Consider the following 23002-nt stretch of genomic DNA (forward strand, 5'->3'; position numbering starts at 1 on the left):
ACGGCCATGAGAAACTAAATGAAAAACGGTCAAACTCGAGGTTTAAAACCAATAGTCAACAAACCAATGGGTGATTTCAACGTAAACACATCCACTTCTTCTATTCAGACACTGCAAAGTAATCATGCCATCTGACAGTAGGTGATCATTCGGAGGTTTCAAAGTGTGAAAATGTCCTTGCAGGTTTAAGGACAAGCAGCAGCATGGATGAGAGCTATCACAATGTTCGTCACATCCTGTCTCGGAGTGTGTTCCGAAGCTAGTAGCTGTCATTGACCAGCCATTATTGCTTGGCAGCCATGCCTCCAGCATTTCAATGTAAAACTGACATTTAGAAGAGAGCAGAAGACGCTATTGACACTTGGATAGGCAGTAATTAGTTCCCCTTTTAGCATTCATTGTGCGGGGCATTTCATCACTAAATGTCAATTATCATGGCAGCTCCATTGAGCGAGTAACCTTCAGTTATCACTGTAAGCATTAAAGGGAATGGTGCCTTTAAGAATAAGCTGACTTTATCCTCATTCTGACAGGTCTCTTTGGCTGTAGTCAGTGATATGGAATTACGTAACAATCAGATATCCAGGGGGATTCACCTATTTCACCTTCTGTGAAATGCTCTCTTCATGCTTCTTAACTGTGCAAACAAAATATTAAGTCATTGCTATTAAACCAATTGAAAAAAGTTCCAAATGTATTTGTGGCTCTCAGATGTAATATACATTTGTATTTTAATGTATCATTAAGCTGACATTTTAGGAATTACATCAACCCAACGTGTTCTCAATTGAAAAATACTGCATGGTAATGTGGGTGTTTTACTGCTCGAAGGAATAGTAAGATGAAGCACAAGTTTCACTTTTGATTTAACACATTTTATAACAAACAAGAGAACTTATGAACCCGGAAAAGGATCAGTCAAAACCATTCATCCATTAATTTGGATCCATTCATGTTGGGTGCTGCTGTGTGTGTGTGTGCATGTGCCACACACACAGGGGTACTGAAGCTCAGAGAGGGATAATCTGGAATGGCTCCAGGTTGCGGCTCAGTACATCTCTTTTGAAACATACACGTGCACACACACCCACACACACACACACACACACACACCCTTAGACTCTCCAGAGGCAGACAGCCTCTGGCTCTGGTGCAGCAGAATGAACACTGGCGCGACATTAACCAGCCCTCTTCAAAAAGCTCTCTGAATAATGCTGCTACTCCAGTAAAAATATCTAATCTAGGTCTCTCAAACTTTCTGTTGCGTTCAATCTGATATTTTACTGCAGCCAACGACTGACGAAAGTCTGATTTCATCACCTTGTTAAGATTCAATAACTGTGGGAGAATTTGGACTTTAAACCGTGATGTGGAACTGAATAACCTATGCACCCACCTATAGGTTTTCCCTTCAGAGTTTGGGAGCTGCTCCAGCAAAAGTACACACCTTATATTTTCTCACCCTCTTCCTTGGTGTCCTCTTGGATTTATTTGAATAGGCTATCAATTTCCAGAATAAATTTCGCTTTGACCTTGAAAGTCCCACTGCTACGGTCTACCTTATTGCTCTGGGGGAAAGTGTTCCTGGTCTGTGGGTCACATTATTCTTAAAAAGTAACCAAACAAATGCAGGAGTAAGCAAAATACTTTTAAAGAATATGTTCAGTAAAATATTTGAAACAGACACCAGAAGTGTTTAAGAAGATGAATGTGAATGGTAGAAATAGGAATGGCTCTTTAGTAAAAAATACAATGTGTTAAATGAAAATAGTACATGGTAAATACACCTGAATCGAAATTAGGCATAAAAGGTGGGAAAATATGAGGATTAATATAAGAGAAATTCAATTAAAAGAATAATATTTAGGAGAATGTAACAAGGAAAAGGCAACAATAAAGTATATAGGTTGAAAAATATGAAACAATTCAGGACCAACGTTAGCAAATAATATCTAACAACGAAACATAGATGTTGATATGTCCTAGGTACATCTTATCATATCATATGTACGGTAGATAAAGCTACCCCGATGTAAAGGAAGTGAAATCATGATGAGTTGTGTGATAGCATCTAGAAGTCTCATTATTGCTATACGACTCCTTCCCTCTTGAGGGCTGATAGCAGGGAAATGAAAGAAGGGAAAAAAAAGTGTTGCCATAGTGCCTCCAATCTTCCTATGGATATACCACAACTCCGCTATCACAGGCTGCGAGCATATTAAAGAGGATCAGGGAGTTGCCATAGTGACGGTCACATCATCATTATCAATGCAAAGCAAATTCAATTAAAACTGGACAAGAAGGATCCTTTAGCAGGAACAGCAAGCAGTAAGCCATAGCAACACTCTGTATCTGTAAACAATGCTTTTAGTGTATAATATTGTATATTCTTGCTTTTAGGGGGATTTATACAGATATTTGAAACCTGCAATTACCTGCAATGCCCTGAAATCCAATCCAGTATGGCACCTTAATTAAGCTTTATTTACTGTGGGGGATTTGACAGTTGTTTCATTTTAGAATAAAATAAAATTTAAGATAAATAAATTAAATTAAATCAAATAAAAAATTGGAATAAATAAAAAAAAGGAAATAAATTAAATAAAAACTTTTACGTAAAAATTAAATGATGACTTCATGTCATGGGCGATTGTTGTCCCCTCTCTTACCCATAGTCCCTGTTTCACCTCTCTGTGTGTGCGCATTTAAGAACAGAATAAGTATCTAATGTGAATGCTCAAGGCTAGAGTCGTATTTAATTTGCAGTACAGGCCACTTATTTTGTCCCAATGCACAGAATTATAAGACGGCATATTTTAAATAATGCAAAGGACATTCTTCATGCACACAGTAAAACTTCTGAACCACCAACAGTGGGATGGGGTTTTAACTTTTTAATAATCTTTTCAACATTCATGCGGTTTCCTTTCAAATATTCATGGGAGGGCATTGCAGGTCGAATATTGTTACATTCTTTGGAGCAAAATTGAAGAGTAGGAGGAAGTTCCCACTGCAGGAGGCCCACATTTCACACCAGCAAACAAATTGCTGGACAATGATAACTGGCTGACAAGGGTGAACATGACTTTGCGGGCTATGTGACAGCTTAATATCTTCCTTTTTCCTCTAAAGAAAACTCTGCCCTGTGACAAATACAAAGAGTTCTTTTTGCTGGATTAATGTTTATGGAAATGTAAAGTTCAATAGGATTTCTGGCATTGTGGTTATGCATGAAAAACTAAAGCTTCACCCACTAGGTTTAAAGATATACATGCAGAGATTCAAATAACCTACAACAATCCTGAAATAAAAGGCTATGTATAAATACAAAATATCAGTGGAACAAAATTCAAAAACTGCAGTGATCTGGCTTCAAAGATGCAATTTACTCAGCTTGATAAGGAGACTCAAAAATAACAATAAAGACAAAAAATAAAAATGTATTCACGCCGAAGTCGATGAGAAACTTGACCATTATTCAAGTTATTGAATTAAACGTCATCACTACTGGTGAAGCTTTGTCCCACTTCTCTCTTTTATGTGAGAAAAACAACCTTGGTACAGACTGAAGGTTACATGTCCAAAATAACCACTATACCTCCACTGTGTCACTGAATGCACAATGTACCATTGTCTGTCACACTGCCACTTTTCATTTAATCAGCCACTCTATTGTGAAGCAGGTAATACCCTCAAGAGCTTTCCTGACAAAACCAGAGTAAATTAATGAAAAATTGAATCCAGAAGGAAAGGCACTTGTTTTTGGGTATCAGCCATCTTTCCAGAGGATGTAGCTGGCCACTATGGTATCCTCTTTTTTTTCATGTGTTTGTGTTTTCCTGTATGAATCTGTAAGGCGTGACGTAACGTTAAAGGTGCTATAGAATGGAAAACTGTATTTACCTTGGCATAGTTGAATAAGGAGAGTTCGCTACATTGAACTGACATACCGTGAACCTCAAACACCATCGTTTCCTCCTTCACTTGCAAATCATGAATATGCATATCACAGCGGTTAAACGGGCGAATTACAACAATTCCTGTGTCTGACGTCACACACGGTAGTCCAGCCTCAACATTTGCGTACACCACCTGCTGGAAAAACTAACGCTAACACTTACCACTCCGTAACGTTGCTCTTCAATCTCCGACCCACTGGCTGTTCTTAAAATTCATCGGTTTCCTCCTCCGATAAAGGCTCAAACATGTAAGGTTGGATGCCAATAGCCTCCATGGTTCATCACTCACACTTTCGCGAACTTCACTTCCTTCTGTGGGCTCTGAGGCAGCCATGAGCGCTCCTTGTAAACCAGCCAATCAGAGCAGAGCTCGTCATAATTATTTAAATGAGCCCCAAATAAGGCAATTCAGCTTGTTTCATTTCATGCACCAAATCATAGGGTTGTCAATGGGCCTGTAAAACCGCATCTGGACATTTTTAGGATCAACCAAAGTTATAGACCTTCTTTGTAGACATCAGAGAACAATTTAAAATACCAGATAGATGCTTTCTATGGCACCTTTAAAATCTAACATATATAATCTTGTTCTATCTTCTCTGAGCACAAGTTGTACCCAAGTATAGTTACATGTAATCATTCAGAATATAACACACCCTATTAAAAAGGCTGTTTTGGCACAATTCAGGCATTTCCTAGAACTCTTACTGTGAGTAATTTCTTATCAAATAATTGGTTAAAGCCTCTGTGAATAAAATGGTTAAGTAAATGTCATACTGAAGTTATAATATTCATTAACGACTGCGAAATAAGACAAGCACGGTCAGAAATAACTTGGAAATTCAGACCACAAAGGTGAAACACTGGCACAAGGGAAATAACATCAGGCTTTATCAAAATACATAAGTAAATATCTCATCTGTATTCTGTTGTTTAAGCTGAATATTAGCTGGTGATTGTAATCGTACATTGCCTCCTATAGCGAGTTGTGCAACACCTACGTTTAAAGCTGCAGTTGGTAACTTCATTTAGATACCTTTTTGTTATTTTTGCTAAAACAGTCCTTATTTCGTGACAGTACTCAATGAGACGCATATTGTAGGATGGATAAATAGATATTTATTCGGGAAAATGTTGTGTTCATCCACCCCCCACCCAACGTTCTCCTAATGGCATCCGCAGTGTTCCATTGCGCCCAAATGAGCTCAAATAATTGCATTGATTACTCATTATGTTCTAGTTGATAAGTAAATGGAAATTGAGGTGCAGCAACAGCAATACAAGTGAAACACAGGATTGAACAGGTAATTTATTCACTATAATCGTAAGTGTTTAGGCTTACAGTAGGGTGGCTTGATTAGCTGTGGTGTCGTCAAAACATTTTCCAAACACCCATTTCAACCATAACTACAAATCTGAATTGACTAATTAATCAAACACATTGGTTCATGTCAGCAACATTCAGAAACACACCCCTTGTTGTGAAACAAAGAGGCAGGGGGGGTCACAAAATAAAAGTAGCTTTCAACATTGAAAGTCGATGCCAGGGAACAAACAAAGAACACAAAGTATAACAACAGAGGAAAGGACAAGAGAGGCAGAATCAGTAACAGCAGGCAAACAGTCGCACAGCTGCGAGCAGCACAGCAGAGCACACTCAAATGAGGGTTATAATCAGACAATGCACACGGATACCAATACAAACAATATGAGCGCTGGGATAGATCTGGAGAACAACAGCAGACCTCGTATCGTAGACTTACAGACAGCAGTAGGAACAGGAGCAATCAATACGCAGCTAAAAGCAAATAAAACTAACATAAAAGCAGCGCAGGGAGCAAGGGTTGTTAGTGTAGCTATTGAGCTGGAAAGTATGCGAAAGACTCGCTGACGGAGTCCTTGAAGGCAGGGAGGTGAAATTACAGAGGTTTATAGCCAACCTCTTCTTTCGGTTTTGAGTCATACCAGCTGGCAAAATGATTGTGTCCGCTTTGCCCTTTAGGCCATTTGATTTTAATATTATATGGTGCTTGTTTATGTACAGCAATATATTCAAGGCTTATCCTCTGTTATTCTTCAGTGCCACCTGTGATCCCCGGGATTCTCGAAGGTGTAAAAGTCCGCCAAGCACATGAGCTTCTGCGATGTCTATTGGAAAACAGTCCTGCAGTAGATTGCGCCTCAAAAAAAATCAGCTATAATGGGCCCCAGGATAATGATTACTTTGAGTGATGGCATAATGAGGGCTTTATAAATATGCATGGGTCACTAGAGGTTGTAATATTGCGGATTATTAAAACTGCAGGGTAAGAGGTCAAGCTAATGAGTGGGGGCTGAGAGGAGGACACAGCCACTGACACAGGAATTAGCCAGGCCAGATGTCTGGAACACAGCTTGTTTTCACACAATGCAACAGTAAACTAATGCATGGCTCAAAGAGACGGAGCTACGGCTATGATTATTGCATCCAAAATTCAATCGAAAGTCAAATTCTGCTCAGGAAATCACAGTGGAAAATTGTTTTTGTATTAAGTTTGGGATACATCAAGAACATTTGCTAACTGACACGTCTAAACGAAGCTAATAAAGAAAAGCAGGACTTCTTAAAAAAATAAAACAGAAGCACGGCTTACATTCTTAATATGAATAGGGCTGTCACTTCTGTGTGATGTTAACACATTATTCAAAGAGCCCTTAGTTACCAGAATAAAAATGCATTTAGACGGTGAAGGACAGAACATTTTCTTCCACTTTAAGATTAGACACATTAGCCAAATTTGGAAATGCTTCTTCCAAGTCTTGAAGTGATTTCAGACATTAAGCACTGAAAAGCTACCCTTCTATATTTATCCTCTGCCTTCATTGGCTACCTTATAGACAGATTCTATCAATGGACAGCTACCATATGCTACAGGTTGCTTCTATCCAGCTCTGTACCTTAAAATAGAAAAATGGATGGAAGTTTAAAAACTCAAATTGTTAATTGGCCTAGAGGAGATAACTGTGTCACAACTGTTAGGGAATATTTTGCTTAGGTGTTTAACCTTTGACCTGGTTCATCATGTTCTCCTTCTTCTGTCTGTATTGCCATGGCATAGTTCTTCGGCCTTGCAGATGCTGTTATCTGCATTAAGGAAGGGCAGCCTGGGCTTCCGAAGCCTTGTTGTTCCCACAGTGGGTACAAGCTCAAGCTGACCTAAGATTGGCTTTATTATTTAGGGACAGCCTAGCTCCAGTTTATCTGGCCCCAGATGCTCCAGTAAACACCTTTTTTGTGACCTAGATGACAATTATAGTTAGACGTATTCTCCGCGCTTGTTTAGTCTGGCGTTTGAAGCATGTTGATGACCCATTTGGAACTAGTTAAAACTTCTTCCTATTTTCGAGATCTTCAGAAATGGTTTGGCAACCGCTGTGGCAACTCGTGTCTACAATATTGTCTTGTCAATTCTCCGGCCGCAACTCTGAATAAATCCAACTGTGTTTTGCCATCAAGTTCCTGCTCTCCCGTGTCTCTCTGAGTTTCGTCTCCATTGCATCAGAAGTTTCCAACACAACTACATGATACTGGTTCCATTTGATTTGTTTGTTTGCTGCTGGTGACGATGTACATCATTTACTTGTTCTTAGGCACCAGTAAACAATTCAATTAGAATAAAGTCTAAATGCAATGTTTTCTTTGGTTGCTATAATCACAAGGTAGACTCAGTTAGCAAGATAAACCAACGCTAATGTATGAGTCTTGTTTGTTTGTATAATTGACAGACACTTTGTGTGTTCTGTTCCATTCTTTTAATGGTTACGCAACATAAATACATAAAGAAAGTCAACCCTTATAACTCTGACTTGTATTTATAGACAAAAGGTAGTCGGCCAGTTTGATTGAATAGAAAGCGGCTACTGCCAATTTGAGAATGTAATTACCAACTCCATTGCATGGTGGGATTTTGGCTCTTTTGCTGGATTAGCGACACAGCGTTCCCATTGTCCATGGATCTCATGCTCATTATAGGATAGGAAGGGCTGTGCCTGGCTCTTATTTAAATCTAAGAAACAATGAGCAGAAAAACACTTTGCACATCCATTTCATGAGACAGGTGCTTAAGAGAGGGACGAGGAGCTCAACATTTGAAATAAGGTCCTTTGTAAACTTGCAAAATAGTATACAACTCTCAAAGTCCTTTTGATATGAGAGTTTTACCAGGCAAACTTGATTTAAGTCAAGTGTGTATGCGGGAGCTTTTTTTCAATCTAAGAACAATGTCATTGCTGACTAAAGTAATACAAATAGAGTTTACAAAAGGGAACAAGCCGATATGTAGGTGGTAATTATATTTTCTGGGAAAACTGCTGTATAAGCACAAAGGAATATAACAATACAATTGTATCAAGGAATTTAAGAAGGTGCACCTTTACTGAAAATGTAATAGTCTGCTGAAGTTTCTGTACGATAAAACTAATCCCTAAAACAATTAAAGAACACACAATACCAATTTCATTTCATTTTTTTTTACAAAAAATAACAAAATAACCATTTTATACGACGTCTCCGATTACTTTGATTTCGTTTTTTACGTAATTGCTCATTTTCAGGTTCATATTTGTATTTTGTGCCACTACTGTTGCGTGTTTACAAGTTTAATATTCAAAAAGGTCTTTATTTCTCTCACACCAGTCCAGTCTGCTCTGATTGGTAAGGTGGCCGGCCATGTTGTGGTTGGTCAATAGTTTCAAGATGTCCCACCCCTTAGCCTATCACGTACAATGTCTTGGACCATTAGAAGCACGGGTGTTACAAAGTGATGACACTATGTTAGGGAAGTAAACAAACAACTACAATACCCAATTTATGTTATGTACAATATCAACTGTCATGTGCAATGTTGCTGGTAATTGAAAGGAGTGGGCTTTCCTTTTCATGTCTGCAGAGGATTCACAATAAATTGCCCGAATGTAAGCAATTTATAACCGCTTCGAAGCTCCCGCATGGATGCATCAATCCCACCATTTCCATGATGCACGCATGCATGCATATGCTACACTGTCTGGTCTGCGTGATCCATTGGGAAATTAGGTGGCTGAACACCTCTTGGGGTCACTGTGGTGTTGAGATGGGAGGAATACTGTCATGCACAAAGCTACAATTTTGTTCCTGCATTCCCCAGAGAACCACACTGCCTATGCTAAACATTGACAGGAACCAACGCCAGGATGGCAGGGAAAGCTGTGACTGTCTTCTGTGTGGATGGACAAAAAGTCCAGGCTTTTCTGGAGGAACTACTTAATAATGTATGCTTTTTTTTATAACCCTTTTCAACAACCCTGCTGCAAAAGCATCTGTTTTCCTCCCACCGAAGCTGCAGGTGCAACATTTCGTCGCTGTGGGTATTCACTGTAAATTTGGTTAAAAAAAAATTGCAAAAGGAGAAAAATATTGCCATTCTTCACTGCCATAGGTGTAGGTCCCTCAGTGGCAGTATGCATGCAGGCCTTGCCCTGAAATACTGCTCACCATCAATCCAATATCCAAGCTTAGGACATTCAGTTTTGGCTTCACACACAAATACGCAATCACTGTAATAATAATGACAATCATCAAATCTCATGCTTTCCAGATAGTACTACAGATTATTTTTTTCAACAGTGTAAAGTATTTAAATTACTGTACAGTGTATTTAAATACTTTCAATGTATTCCACATATGTATGTATTTCACATCCTTAAATCTCTATTGTTGTTATTGTAAATATTCTTCTCTCTTTTTGCACTATTTTATTTATCTTATTTGCACCATGTATGTTGAGTTGTTGGAGGAGCATGGGACATAAGATTTTCATTGCCAACATATATGTTGTATATGCTGTGCATATGACAATAAAACCTTGAAACGCGAGCAAACTGTATATATTCCCCTATAATACTGTCAATTAGCGTACAGAGCTCAAAATATTTGAAGTTATTAGTATATGTTAACTTATCACAGGGATCAAATGTCTCCTCACAGAAGTGATAAAAAGGATTGATCACACCATTAACCTTTTTCTATATTGCTGTCGCGTCGCAAATTAGTATCTTACTATATTTCAAGATGATAAGATACGTGTATGGTGCACAGAAATGTTCACATGCTTAAAGTATATGAGAACTATAGGGACTCTGCAGATATTGAAATGAAAAGTTTTCCTATTCCTCCAGCAGCCTCGTTTGAAGAGATATATTGACATAATATAATACGCTCTTTTACTTGTCACTGTGTCTGTAATCTCTCCCTTATGCACTCACTCACTATTCTGAACACATTTCAGACACTTCTGAATCATCAACATCAACACACACAGCAACACCACTGACAAATAATGTCACACATCACTGCAATTTACATGCATGTCATGTCCAGATCAAAAACAAAATCTTTGCTTTATGGAATGTATTGCAAACATAGTGTATATGTCTTATTTTGTGATCAGTTGTTACTTTTGATACAGAAGAAATGATTGTATATAGATATATCTTAACATTTGGGGTTTCTTTTTGCAAATTATCAGACCCTGCATATTTTTACATAACTCAAAATACAATAATCTCATTTACAGTAGATATAACAAAGCCATAACATGTTGCCAGGTGTCTATGCCATCAATTTCCATTATCCCTTAACCTTTAATATACACTTTTATCATTACAGTTCATGATTTAAATAACCAAAATGGCAATACTTGTAATACTATCAATATAAAATGTGATGTCTATCTGCTTCAGCTCTTTTATATCATGTTATTAATAATAGCAGGTTAGCTTTGTCATTGTGAGAAGGTTAGCATGCTGATGTTAGCATTAAGCTAAAAGCACTACCGTGTCTGAAGAGCAGCCTTATGGAGCCACTGGCGTTGCAATCTGACGGTTATTTGTTCAACTGCCAGCAAGGGTTATATCTTTTATTGACCCAAGTGTGAGACTAACGTCAATGAGATCACACACACAAGTCTATTTATGTGGAATCTTATGGAAGAAAAAATGGAAATATGTTTTAATAATCCATTACTGGTAGCATGCACACATGAAGTGATAACATTGAAGTCAGCTGTGTGTTGAACTGTCATCCTCTGAGGCCAACCAAGAGCCTAAACAACTGAAGGGCATCCATGGCTCAACCGAGGAGAGAGATATCCCCGGAGCTTCCGAGCCATCCACCACTGATTCTTAATCCCGTCTGTAAGCTGAGCGCAGTGGGGTGTCCTGACCGCTCATGCCACACATACTCTTAACCCCTGCCCAGCAGTGTACGCCGATTTAGAGCATGAATCATCAGTGTAGGATTATATAGAGTGAGTCATGTCAGCCAAGGGATGCCGCTGTGCTTTTCAAAGGAAGTATTGGCGAGAACATTTGGTAATGTGCGTGGTTGGTTGGTTATGCTGGAGGAGATATCCTTGTTAGGGCAATGACCCAAAGATTAATATATTTCCCTTTTACAAGAGTCGTTTCCGAAAGTACTTTGGCACAGAAAGCTGAACTGACTTTCAAAGTCAAAGTCCACTTTATTGTCAAAGTTTCCACATGTGTTATACATACAGAACATTGAAATACCGTTTCTGGCAGCCCCACAGTGCAAATACAAACAAGAAGATAGAACATGAAAAGATAAGAGCGTAGAAAAAAGGGGGGGGGGGGGGGTAAAAAGGGGTACACAAAAAAAACCAAGTAATATATGTTCGACACCATCAACACAGTTTGACGGTAGTGCAAGTAGTGCTTTAGTGCAAAAAATACTTTGTGCAAAGTACATTTTCAGTAGCAGCGGAGAATAGAAAGTGACTGGTGCTGGATGAGGGACGGGTGTGTGAGGGAGGGGGATTGATGTCCCGGTACATTTCCATTGAGGCTGTGGGGAAAGGTGGGTGGGACGGAGGGCGGAGAGGTCAGGGGAGAGATGGGAGCGGGGGTAGAGGGAGATGAGAGAGGGGGAGGGATGGAGAGAGGGGGACTTTAACTTTCTTTTTTATCGTTTTAATTTTAAGTTCATATCTGATGATAGCTAGCAGCTGGCACAGTTAGAAGGGGTGCTGTGATTGTTGTTCGCAAAGTTAGTCGATATGCACCAAGTTGATAAACTACCGGGATGTGTTAGGACCTGGGCTTTCTGCCCAGTGCATCAACCTGCTTCCTTCTCATCTTTCTCAGCCATCTTCCCATCTTATTTATCTGTTTGGCTTTGTGCAAGAGGAAGGGGGCATTACTCAGCATTTTGATACACAAAGTGATGTGATTGTAACAGCATATATGTCTTTTACCCTTGTATTCCACTGTGAAAAACGGTACAAAAAAATATGTTAATACCTCCCACTGTTTCATTTTAGCATATCACACTGCAGCCCAAATTTAGGGAGTAATAAGGAGGGATGGAGAGACTCTCTCCTCCCCTCTTCATCCTCCCTCCCCTCTCTCAATCTCTCATCACATACTGCGGCTCCTCCCTCCACCTTACCCTTCTCCAGATCCCCTCCATACCGCTGTGTCTCTTTCTCTCTGTCTCCATCCTTCCGTTCAGCCAAGCTGAGTCTCACAGAGGATGTATCCTTCCTATGTGTGTGTGCGTATGTGTGTGGCTTTCCGTGTGAACCGCATGTGTCACTGAGTGTACACGTGTGGCTTCGCAGCTGACTGGAAGGACTCCTAAAGTGCTCTGGACTTGGATATCAAATCCTTCTCCTTATGCATATTTACCAGACTTTTTTAACAACCCTCTAAAATCCTGCTATTAAAGAATCTCATTTTCCTCCTCTCGGGGCAGCACCTCGATGGAATCTTCAATCCTTTCCCCAGTATCTTGGATTTAATGAGAAGCCTCCGTGGAAGGAAGCAAGCAATTTCTGGATTTCCATCGTTACAGCGCTGGTAAGGATGTCTTTCCTTCTCTGTCCTTCTCCCACTCTCTTTTTTTTATACATCTGTCTTCTTTTCTTGCACTTCCTACCTGATTTGCTGCTCATAACATATTGACAGGTGCAAGCAGTACACATTATGGGATAGTGGAGCAGTTAAATGAAGCAGAGTAAGCTATTTAGGACAAGAAAAGAGAGGGTGGGGGGTAATGAAGAAGGGCTGGCTGGGGTTGTGTGAGAGAGTGCAGGGACAGACACAGGGAACAGAAATGTGTGCCGACACCAGCAGTGTTGCTCATGCTTTCAGAGGCTGGAGGGAAAACTGCTCCACTTGGTATTTGCTATTGATCTGCTGTTATTTTCAGCTCCTATCCCTTAGAGATAACTTTGCAGAGTCTACATGATAGTGATGGTGTTTATTTTGGCCATTTGTAAACATGGACAGGGAGGTTTTAATACCAAGGTAGATAACAATTCTGCAGCATATTAGGAATGGCTGGATTCATCATGCTTAACTTCATGTGTGTGCTGCCTTCTGGAGAAGAGAGCAAAATAATGTGTGACTTGAACCGAATGTGTGTGTGTGCTCGTAAGTGTGATGAAACAAGGTGGGAGTTATATTTTCTTTGTATGCTTGTCTGCACACATATTCTTGCAGAGCTCTCCTCAGCTAAAGAGGGGGGTGGGGGTAAGGTATTGCAACTTCCCTCCATGTTGATGTGTCTGATTACCTGATGGGGCCTTTTGATAACAGCTCAGACTTCTAAAGAGATCATTAGACGGTGAGATGGCTGACTTGCAGATCACGTGGATGCTTGAAGAGAAAGCTTTTGAATTATTTGAATCATTTGTTTATATATGTATCATTATTATCCTTTGGAATATAGAATATTAATCCAATACTTGCCATTTTTTTCCCCTTTTTTGTTCACTTTGTCAGCTGCTAGCATGAGGTAAAATCGATGTTGCTATTTTGGTCCCCTCTGCATTCTGGATTAGCTTCATTCCTTTTATCTCTACTGCTGTCTTGTTATTAATTCTGTGTTCATCTCCCTCTCTTGTCTCTGTGAACTCTACAGGGAAGGGAGTAAAGAGAGATTGTTGGAGAGGAGAGAGTGAGATATGTTGGAACACAAGAGGGACAGAGAAAGAGAGGAGGGACGCTAATGCTGTTACTGAAAGCAATGAGGAGAATAAGAGAGAGGGGCTAGTGGAAGGTGGAGTAGGAGGGAAGCAGAGGAGAGAGGATGAAGCAATGGAAGATTGACAGGAAGCCACACAGAAGAGGACAAAAGAGACAGAGAAAGGGAGAAAGCCTTAAGGCAGGGAAACTTATTCTGAGGGATTTCGAAAGGGGTTAGTTTACACCCACATCCACACTCTCGCTATGGAAAGACTGATAGACGCATCTCACAAATGCCTGCCTGCATTTCCTGTAAAGGACATCAATATTTATCTCATTTCCTATTTTGGAGAAGAAACCATGATAACACCAGAGGATGGAAGAATAATAAAAGATAAATCAAATTACCCCACCTTGGGTAGACTCTCTCCTTATGTTTCATTTATAATTCCTTTCCAGCACTTAGGCAAGGACTGCTGATACTCTGATGCATATTAAACTGCAAGTGCAGCCGCAGAGGTTCAAGTTTGTATTAGAGAGCTTTTGGATCATTGGCAGAGTTAATTTTGAAACACATATTCAAGCTGATTAGATTTAATGCAGTGTATTGAAAGGTTTTGTCTCATCACTGTATCACATATCTAGTCTTTGCTTGTATCGATTAAAGGAGCGCCATTATGGTCTTTTTCAGGTTGCAGAATGGTAATAATTATTCATTTTGTACCTCTGCAGTGACATGCTGTTCAAAAAGTGTTTTCTCATACTGCACCTCTTTTCACCCTCTGTCTGAAACCAGAGCTCAGTCTGCTGTGATTGGTTGGCTTGGTTATGATTGGTGAGCCGCGTTGGGATGTCCCGCCCCTTGGCCTATCCCCTACAATGTGTTGTAGCACTAGCCAATAGAAAAAAGTCATTTAAAATGTTGATGTCATTATGTTGCAGAAATAAACAAAGGTGTCAATGGAGGCGTTTCGGGAAGGGAGAGAAACTCCCTCTGGAGAGAGCTTTATGTTTTTAGCCTTTGCAAACCATTTACATACACAAAAACCTATACAACACACCGCAGGAAAGGGAAAACCCCAAAAAGCATAATTTAACCTCTTTGAATCTGTTACAGCCTGGCTGGAAATGCTTAATGTAGTTTCCGTTTAAGGTTTTAAATAAACAACATTGATCTGATTTGCTAAATAAAGACTGCATGAGGGTTTCATTTGAAATGAAATGTGAAAATATCCTTCACTATTCAATTAAGAGCTTGTGTCTTGAAACCAAATTCTACTAAATGGATGTCTCCCTCTTTCCCTCTCAGTCTGCCTCAGGCACACTCACATACAAAGGGTATGCCTTAGTGTGTGACTAGCTTGAGTCATTTCTACCCTACTCTGCTGCAGTAAAAGCTTGCCATGCAGTGGGTGACTTGCATCGGAGGGTGACTCACAGTGCCCATGAATGCTCTTGCTCCCACAGCCAGAAACCATGATACTGCCCATTGCCAAATTAGAAGTTAACAACTCACTTTTGCTTAACCTCCAAGGCAATTATTCTCAAGGCCGTTGGAGAGAATGATGGGTATTACTGATGTGGTTTCATGATCTAGCATGATGCATGAAATGAAGTTGGCAAATTTGTCACAGCAATTCACAGCTAATGGTGTTCATAGCGGTGGGCAAGCATTGTAAAGTGTTGTGGATTTGAGCTGATCATCCCACAGTTGTTTCTTGCTAGACACAATTCAACATGTGGCCCATTAAAAATATTTGTTTTCATCCTATTATTCACAACACATCAGAAAGAACTTGATAACTATCACCATAAGTGTTTAAGTAAATTAAATTCAAGTTTAATACGCTTCTTAATAATGACCATCCTCCACCTAAAAGGGAGGAAGGATTAGCTAATCACCTCAAATGAATCCAAAATCTGGATGAATCTACCTTTTTTTCCCATAACTCTCAGCTAAAAAGCTACAGGAAGAAAGAGGATAATTATTATTTGACTGAATTATATTAAAGCTTATTCTGCTTAGCAGCTGAATCAGCTCCTCTACTTCTAACACAATGTTAATAAAATCTTAATGATAAAAGCTTGTCACAGAGACACTCTAACATTCATGAGCAGGTTGGGGTGGTTTTCAGGTGATGCCACAGAAGTACCACACATTTCTCATCCAAACTAAAGCAGTGCCGTTTTATGTACTATATTCTACTGAATTGTGGATATCAAAAGGCAAACCTAACTGTTGTGGGCTTCTGGTCGTGTGTATTATGTGAAAAAAGTAAGTGATTGGTTTGCTCTAATGCTGAGGTAGCTGAGTCGATTCAAGGGTAATGTTAAATTGGGATAAAGTAATCCTAAGGTCCTGGTTTTAGGCTTACTTAATTGGAGGCCTATTATCAATGACAGGCAGCAAGACAATAATGCACATTTTGACCAATGCGATTTAAAAAAGAATGGAGAACCAAGGACATAGCCTACCCCTGAGGAACTCCATAACGGACTGTTCTCAGACAAAACACTTCCAGCCGTTATAGAAAGTAGTTTCTGAGTGGTTGTTCAAAAATCCAGCAGGACAATACATGAAAACACAATATTCTAAAAGACGTTGATTAGAAATACCAGCATTACATTAAACCAGACCCTTATATCTTTTTACAAATGAATTATTGAATTTAGTTTAGTGCTATTCCATATCCCTTTACCAATCTAGGATTCCCTTTAACCATGATCTGAGACTGATGATATCCATCTCCTATCATTCTGTAGCGTAGTATGTGCTCCTTTTAAGAGACAGAAAATATAAGCACTCTTTCACATCATATAGACATCATCATATCTAGCACTAAAAAAGACCTCCACATACGTCACCATTTCTGGAACGATCGCCCTGTTCCTCCCTTATAATCACATGCACTCACTTTTGGGATTCGTCAAATACAGCTGAAGTCTGCAGCAGTTGTGGGGTGAGGACATTACTCAGCAGTTGCTCATGTAGGATGAGAGAGCAATATTTGTTCACTTCCCCTGCTTAGTTTTTCCGGCCGACTTAGCGACTCTAAATGGTTTAAATTGGAAATTGTATAAATAATTCAGGAACAGCTTTTATCATCCATATTTGGATTCCTTGCCAGACCAACAAAATAGTGATAATGTTATGTGACTGTCCTAGAAAAGGATTCAACCCTGACCTTTTGTGCATCCTGGTGTTCTACACAATCATATCACATGCTTCCTCTGTTGCCCCACACTTCATTTAGGATACATTATCTCCATGAACATTTTAAAAAGGAAGTCAGACTGTTGTTCTTGTTCTTCATTAAATCAAATAGGGCTTGTTAATGGGATTTACACAGTTTATTGGTTCATTTCAAAATAAACCACTGGCTAGATATGTGACATGTGCACAACCTCTGATCATATAAGAGCCAATTGAGGGAAATTAAGGCTTTTGCTACTGCAATGCAGCATTATCCTTTTCATTTCATAATGATTAAATAAGCATTTAGTTTAGGTCACTTTATTTGCAGACCAATACACAATTTCACAATGTACTTTTTAGTTTATTTGAAAGCGTACCATGGCAAAAGCAAAAGCACATCCCAACATATAATATATTTGACATGGAAGAACTATACAACGTGGACAAGCCTGTTTCCACATGTGGCCTGATGATAAGGGATAACCTAATTCTAAAAAGTCTAATTTAATCACCCCACAATCAGGTCTGGCCAACGATTAAAAAGAAATGCCTTGCTAACTGTACTTACTGTGACACATGGTTTTATTGATCACCATCTGGAGAGCCTTTCATGAAAATGCTCTTTGACTGACATGCATAATATACAGCTTCACTTCCTGTAATGTATTTACACCTTTCCAAATGGAGGCACTACTCTAACAACACTGCTCCTGTTCATTATGCTGGGAAACGGAGGCATCAGCTTTCTTCCTTCTGCGTCAGTTTTTGGTACGAGCGCCAAGTGAAACTGCTTCCAACATGAATTGTTAGGGAGGGAGAGAGGTGAGAACCCTTTGTACAGCTCTACTCCTAATCACAGGGAGGCAGCTTTACTATGTTAAATCACAACTTAATTTACAAAGCCTTATTGTCCCACCTATTAGTTCTGTTTAAAGTGTTTGTGCTTGTCAAACTCCCAAATGAAACTATACTTTCAAGCTTGACAAATTCTCTTGATTGCTGGCATACATAGCAGGCTATACCTCCAAAAATCAAGGAGGAGGTGAAATCCCAAACGTTTTCCCAGATGCTACTTGTTTTGTATGCGAGTAAAGATATTGTGTGGGGGTTTCAGCTGCTATGTTATGTTTAAAATGCAAAGCTGTTTCATATTATTAAATATTAAAGAGGCCCTGGTAAGCTTTTGGGGATTTTCCCTTTCCTGTTGTGTGTTATATGGGTTTAGGGTTTATATGGTGTTATAGGTTTTTGTGCATGTAAATGGTCTGCAAAGGCTAAAATCCCAAAGTTTCCTCAAGAGAGACTTTCCCTCCAACACACTCCCACTCTGCCTGAAATGCATCAATTGGACTCCTTTGTTTATTTTTCTAAGAACATCATTATGTAACACTCTTGTATTGGCTATCAATCCAAATCATGATGCTAAGAGGTGGGACATCTCTAAATGGTTGACCAATCACCACAGGTGCAGCCAGCTAATCAATCAGAGCGGGCTCTTGTTTCAGACATGGGACAAGACATCAGAGACAAATTCTTGGATTTGTCAATGTGCAATGGAGAGCTGGTGATATTCACACCCTTTTAGGCAATACAATGGGCCAATTGATCATGTATGAATTTGTGGTTCAGTACATTTTTCACAGTCCCAACAGGTCATCTATTTTAGACAGGACGTGGGCTTCTTTGTGTGAAAAAAAACTGAGACCATCTGTATGCAGGATTTATGTGCATACAGCCTTTTGAAAATGGTGAATGTCAGTGAGTCAGCACGGTGATGAGTTATAAACGGGCATTATTACAATATTGCATTCTTGGCTGGTAAACAACACTTTTCAATCTGGTGTTCACACACACACACACACACACACACACACACACACACACACACACACACACACACACACACACACACACACACACACACACACACACACACACACACACACACACACACACACACACACACACACACACACACACACACACACACACACACACACACACACACACACACACACACACACACACACACACACACACACACACACACACACACACACACACACACACACAGGTGAATTAAAAATATTATCTAATTGAAACCTCTCCGTCGGCCCCCGGCTTGTTTGTTACTCTGATGCCCTGGAACACAAGCTCCTGTCAAATCCTGCTTTGTGACTAATATTTCAAAAGCTGTAACACTCACAGCTTGCTTGGAAACGTGCTAAAAGAAGATATAATTAAACCATGAAAATAGTATTTATTTGTTTTAGATTAATTTCAGGCCTCAAAAGAGCTAGTCTATTACATAAGCACAGCTGGGTGAGAGGTGCCTCTTCCACAAACATCGCTCCTGGATCAGTTCCCAGTCCTGACTGTACTAAAGTCTCCACTCTGATCAGCGTCAGAAGGGAGTGAATACACAGGCTAAAGCAAGCTGCCAATATTTTTAATTATCATGGATGATGCACCCAGAGCTCTATTTTTGGAGCGACGCAGCAGGAGAAAGAAGGAGAGGTGACTTGCGTCTATTAAACATAAAGTCAATGTCTGTAGAACCGATAGAACACGCCAAGGCTACGTCACAATTTTGTAATTGGCTGGTAAACAATCAGATGTAGAACAAGAGAAAACACATTCAGCGCAGTCAGTACAATGAGGCCCAGAGTAAGTCATATTGTTAATTGGATGGCTTTTGAAATGACACATAAGAGTGTGAGGATTGTATGTAACCGACCGGATATGTGTTTTCACTTTCACGGTTAAATAAGCATGTGTATTAGCTTGTTAGTAAGCAGCTGAGCTTGTAGTATAGTACAATGCACATGCAGAAAACAAGTCTGCATACAGACTCATGTAGTTGCCAAAGTTTAAATGAGAAAATATCCCTAAAATATCTTTCCTGACACCGTAGAATGATCCAACCAAGCCTTTAATTTGATGGGATAGGAGTTGAAAGCGCTGAATGGGTTAATCCTGATGGTTTGAAGATTACAAAGTGGTCAAAAATATAAAAGGGGCTAACCATCCCTACAGAAAGACATTCTTTAATGCTAGTTCATATTCAGCAAAAAATGTAAATGCCACATATGTAAAAGGTGCCACCAGGCTGATAGCTGCCCTGAAAAACTGTCAATGTGTATGTTAATTTGAACAGGGTTCAAGCAGTCCAGGCTTTTTTTTATGTGATAGAAAGTGCTTCTAAATCTCTTCCTCACCATGTCTCTGTCATTAGTATTCTGGTCAGTGTCTCTCACTCCCATCTTGGTTTGCCATCTGAATTAGTTTCCAGCCTCTTGTAAATGGAAAGTCTCATTCAGTAACACACTGACCAGGTTTAAATAAATAAACAAAAAACCCTAAATGCTAATTTTCACTTTCTAATAGTGCACTTTTTAAGACCCAGGAGGAGAAAAATAAAGAAAGAAAGGGGCTTGTGACTTTAAGTATTTAGCTACAGTTATTATTGTTCTTGCAGAAAGTGGAACAGGCTTGTGTGAAATGTTCTAATTCATTGTCAATGCTAGTTATTTTGTGTGTAATGTATCCCCTCTACAGATCTAGATTTGACAGACTTTTATTTGGGGACAGGTTATATATTAGCTTTTGTATAATGCCATTAGAGATTTTCCTTGTGTTTCTTAGCATAATCAGTATTAATTTATTCTGAAATTGATTTAATGACATCAACAATTAATCTGTGAGGTTGTGGGAATGTTGCTGCCTTAATGCTGGGAGATTGGAGTGGCCACAAACGTTTGGTCAGTCTAGTTATGATCTGAGCGGTCCGCTAATTTCACCAGTAGTATTTTTTATGTGGAGGCCAACTGTTGAAATGTTGCTGACTAAAAGGAACACGGTTTACCGCCCTATGATTATCTTATAACGCACTGTGTGCAGAAATGGAAGCCATGTTGCTGATAATGCTTTTATACAACTCATGAGTCATGTTTCAAAGAGGTTTCCATAACTGTGTACCACAATGTTTTGATAAGGTTTCAGTTGAAAGCCAACGGTCCTTACACACAGGTGTTTTCACGCACTGTTTCTGATTGGAATATTCTCAGGTAGTTTGGAAAGACGTGTCGGTTTGACATCTCCCTCCCTCTCATATTAAGGTTTGTCAGATTCCACCTTCTTCAGTGTTATTAGTACATGAACAGTGTCAATGTTATTTACTGTTAATCACTAAACAGCTCAGCTGGAACCGTAAGGCTTATTACTGGAGTTGAAATTAAAACACCTGCGTCCAGTTTGCAGAGCTTTGAACCCTAACCCTGATTTATTTTTGTCACTCATCACCTAGTAGCAGCCATGCCCGCCTGTATCAGTCTTTTCCAAGCGTATACTTGTACTTCAGAGATGTTTCGGTAGTAAACATCAGATTTACCGTCACTTGATAATATCTTCTTATATCAGACTTCCTACGGGAGAAAGCAAGAGACATTTCAGTCTAGACTAGTCTGTCATTTCTCCCTCTCTGGCTGAGATTTCACTTCTATTTATCTATTTCTTTCCTTTGGAGGAGGCTCTGGAGATATTTGCCTGATCGTTTATGCAGTCTGTAGTTGGTACTCACTAACCTAAAATTAGGTTATATGTATGCAGTTTGTAGTTGGTGAGCAACAACTAAAGGTAGGAATTTCATCAACAAACTTGTTTACATCCAATATGTGTATGTGTATACATTTGTTAATGCACTTGCACCCTCCTATCATCCAATATGATTTACATCTCTATATGTATACATGAGAAAGCCTTAAGGTAATACACAGTTTTGTTTTCAATGGCCTGGTTATGCATTCACTGAACGCATGAGTTGTGTTGTTTTGCACATGTTGATAGCATGTGTTTGTGACACCACCTGGGAACATGCTATCTGCGTAGCATTACATTAACGCTGCCACTCATCACCTGCTCCAGCGGGGAGTAAACGCTGTCAGGAGTTCAGAGGAAAGATTATGATGGAGGACGAGGAGGAGGCTCCCTGTAGCTGCAGTTCTCAGATATAACAACCTTAAGTGGGCCAGGCTCAGGTGAGCTTTTCTCACTTAAGCCAAATTGTAAAGACCCTCGAAGCAGAGGACTGAGAGGCACTGGTGAGCTAGTGATCATTCTGTGAAGGGGTTTGAGAAAGTATTATTGCAAGCTGGGATACATATAGTTCAGAGGCAGCATTATGGACTGTATTAGAGTTGAGCGTCAACACTTGCAATGAATTTGGAAACCTCAAAAAATGAATACCGGAAGTGAATCACATTTTTAATTTCAAACCCATCTTCCTTAAGTGACCAGGTGCATATTATGAAATTGTCTGGCAGGGCAGTTGTTTACTTGAGGTGTGGTGAAAACTGAGGAAAGGGATTTTGCTGAAGCAAGGGCTAGCCAGTTTCTTGAAGTTGAACAGGAATTGGAGATAGCAGGCCTTATGAGAAAATGCCTTGTGTAGCAGACACTATACAGAGGGAAACTGCAGAGGCTCTCCGTGCCTTGTCTATCTTTCACCATTTGGTCATGCATTTTACAACACCACTCGTGTGTTTGTTTTCTCTTCCTACAAAAGTCAATACTAGTATGCCCTATTGTGCTTTATGGGTTTGTTGTGCATGTAAATGGTCTGCAAAGGCTAAAATCTGCCTGAAACGCCTCTATCTGACCCCCTATTAACATTCGCTCCAACACATTGTAAATGATAGGCTAAGGGGTGGGACCAATCACAACAGAACCGGCCAGCTAACCAATCAGAGCAGCCTGGGCTCTGGTTTCAGACAGAGGGTGAAAATTAATGCTGCAGCACAGGCAGTATGAGAAAAGTCAAGATGTTTTTAAATATTAAAGCATG

At 39.6% G+C, this 23002-nt stretch overlaps 1 protein-coding gene and 1 long non-coding RNA gene across 2 annotated transcripts in view; one reads left to right on the forward strand and one right to left on the reverse strand.

The window, feature by feature from the left end:
* Window positions 1–23002, reverse strand: part of LOC134876067 (uncharacterized) — a 297182-nt gene that overhangs the window by 49050 nt on the left and 225130 nt on the right. The window lies entirely within an intron of this gene.
* Window positions 12513–23002, forward strand: part of lingo1a (leucine rich repeat and Ig domain containing 1a) — a 102370-nt gene continuing 91880 nt past the window's right edge. Inside the window, exon 1 of the mRNA XM_063898773.1 lies at window positions 12513–12854. The gene's annotated coding sequence lies outside the window, so the exon portion shown is untranslated. The remainder of the gene's footprint in view (window positions 12855–23002) is intronic.

This window comes from Eleginops maclovinus, chromosome 2 (genome assembly GCF_036324505.1).
Source record: "Eleginops maclovinus isolate JMC-PN-2008 ecotype Puerto Natales chromosome 2, JC_Emac_rtc_rv5, whole genome shotgun sequence".
Lineage (NCBI taxonomy): Eukaryota > Metazoa > Chordata > Actinopteri > Perciformes > Eleginopidae > Eleginops > Eleginops maclovinus.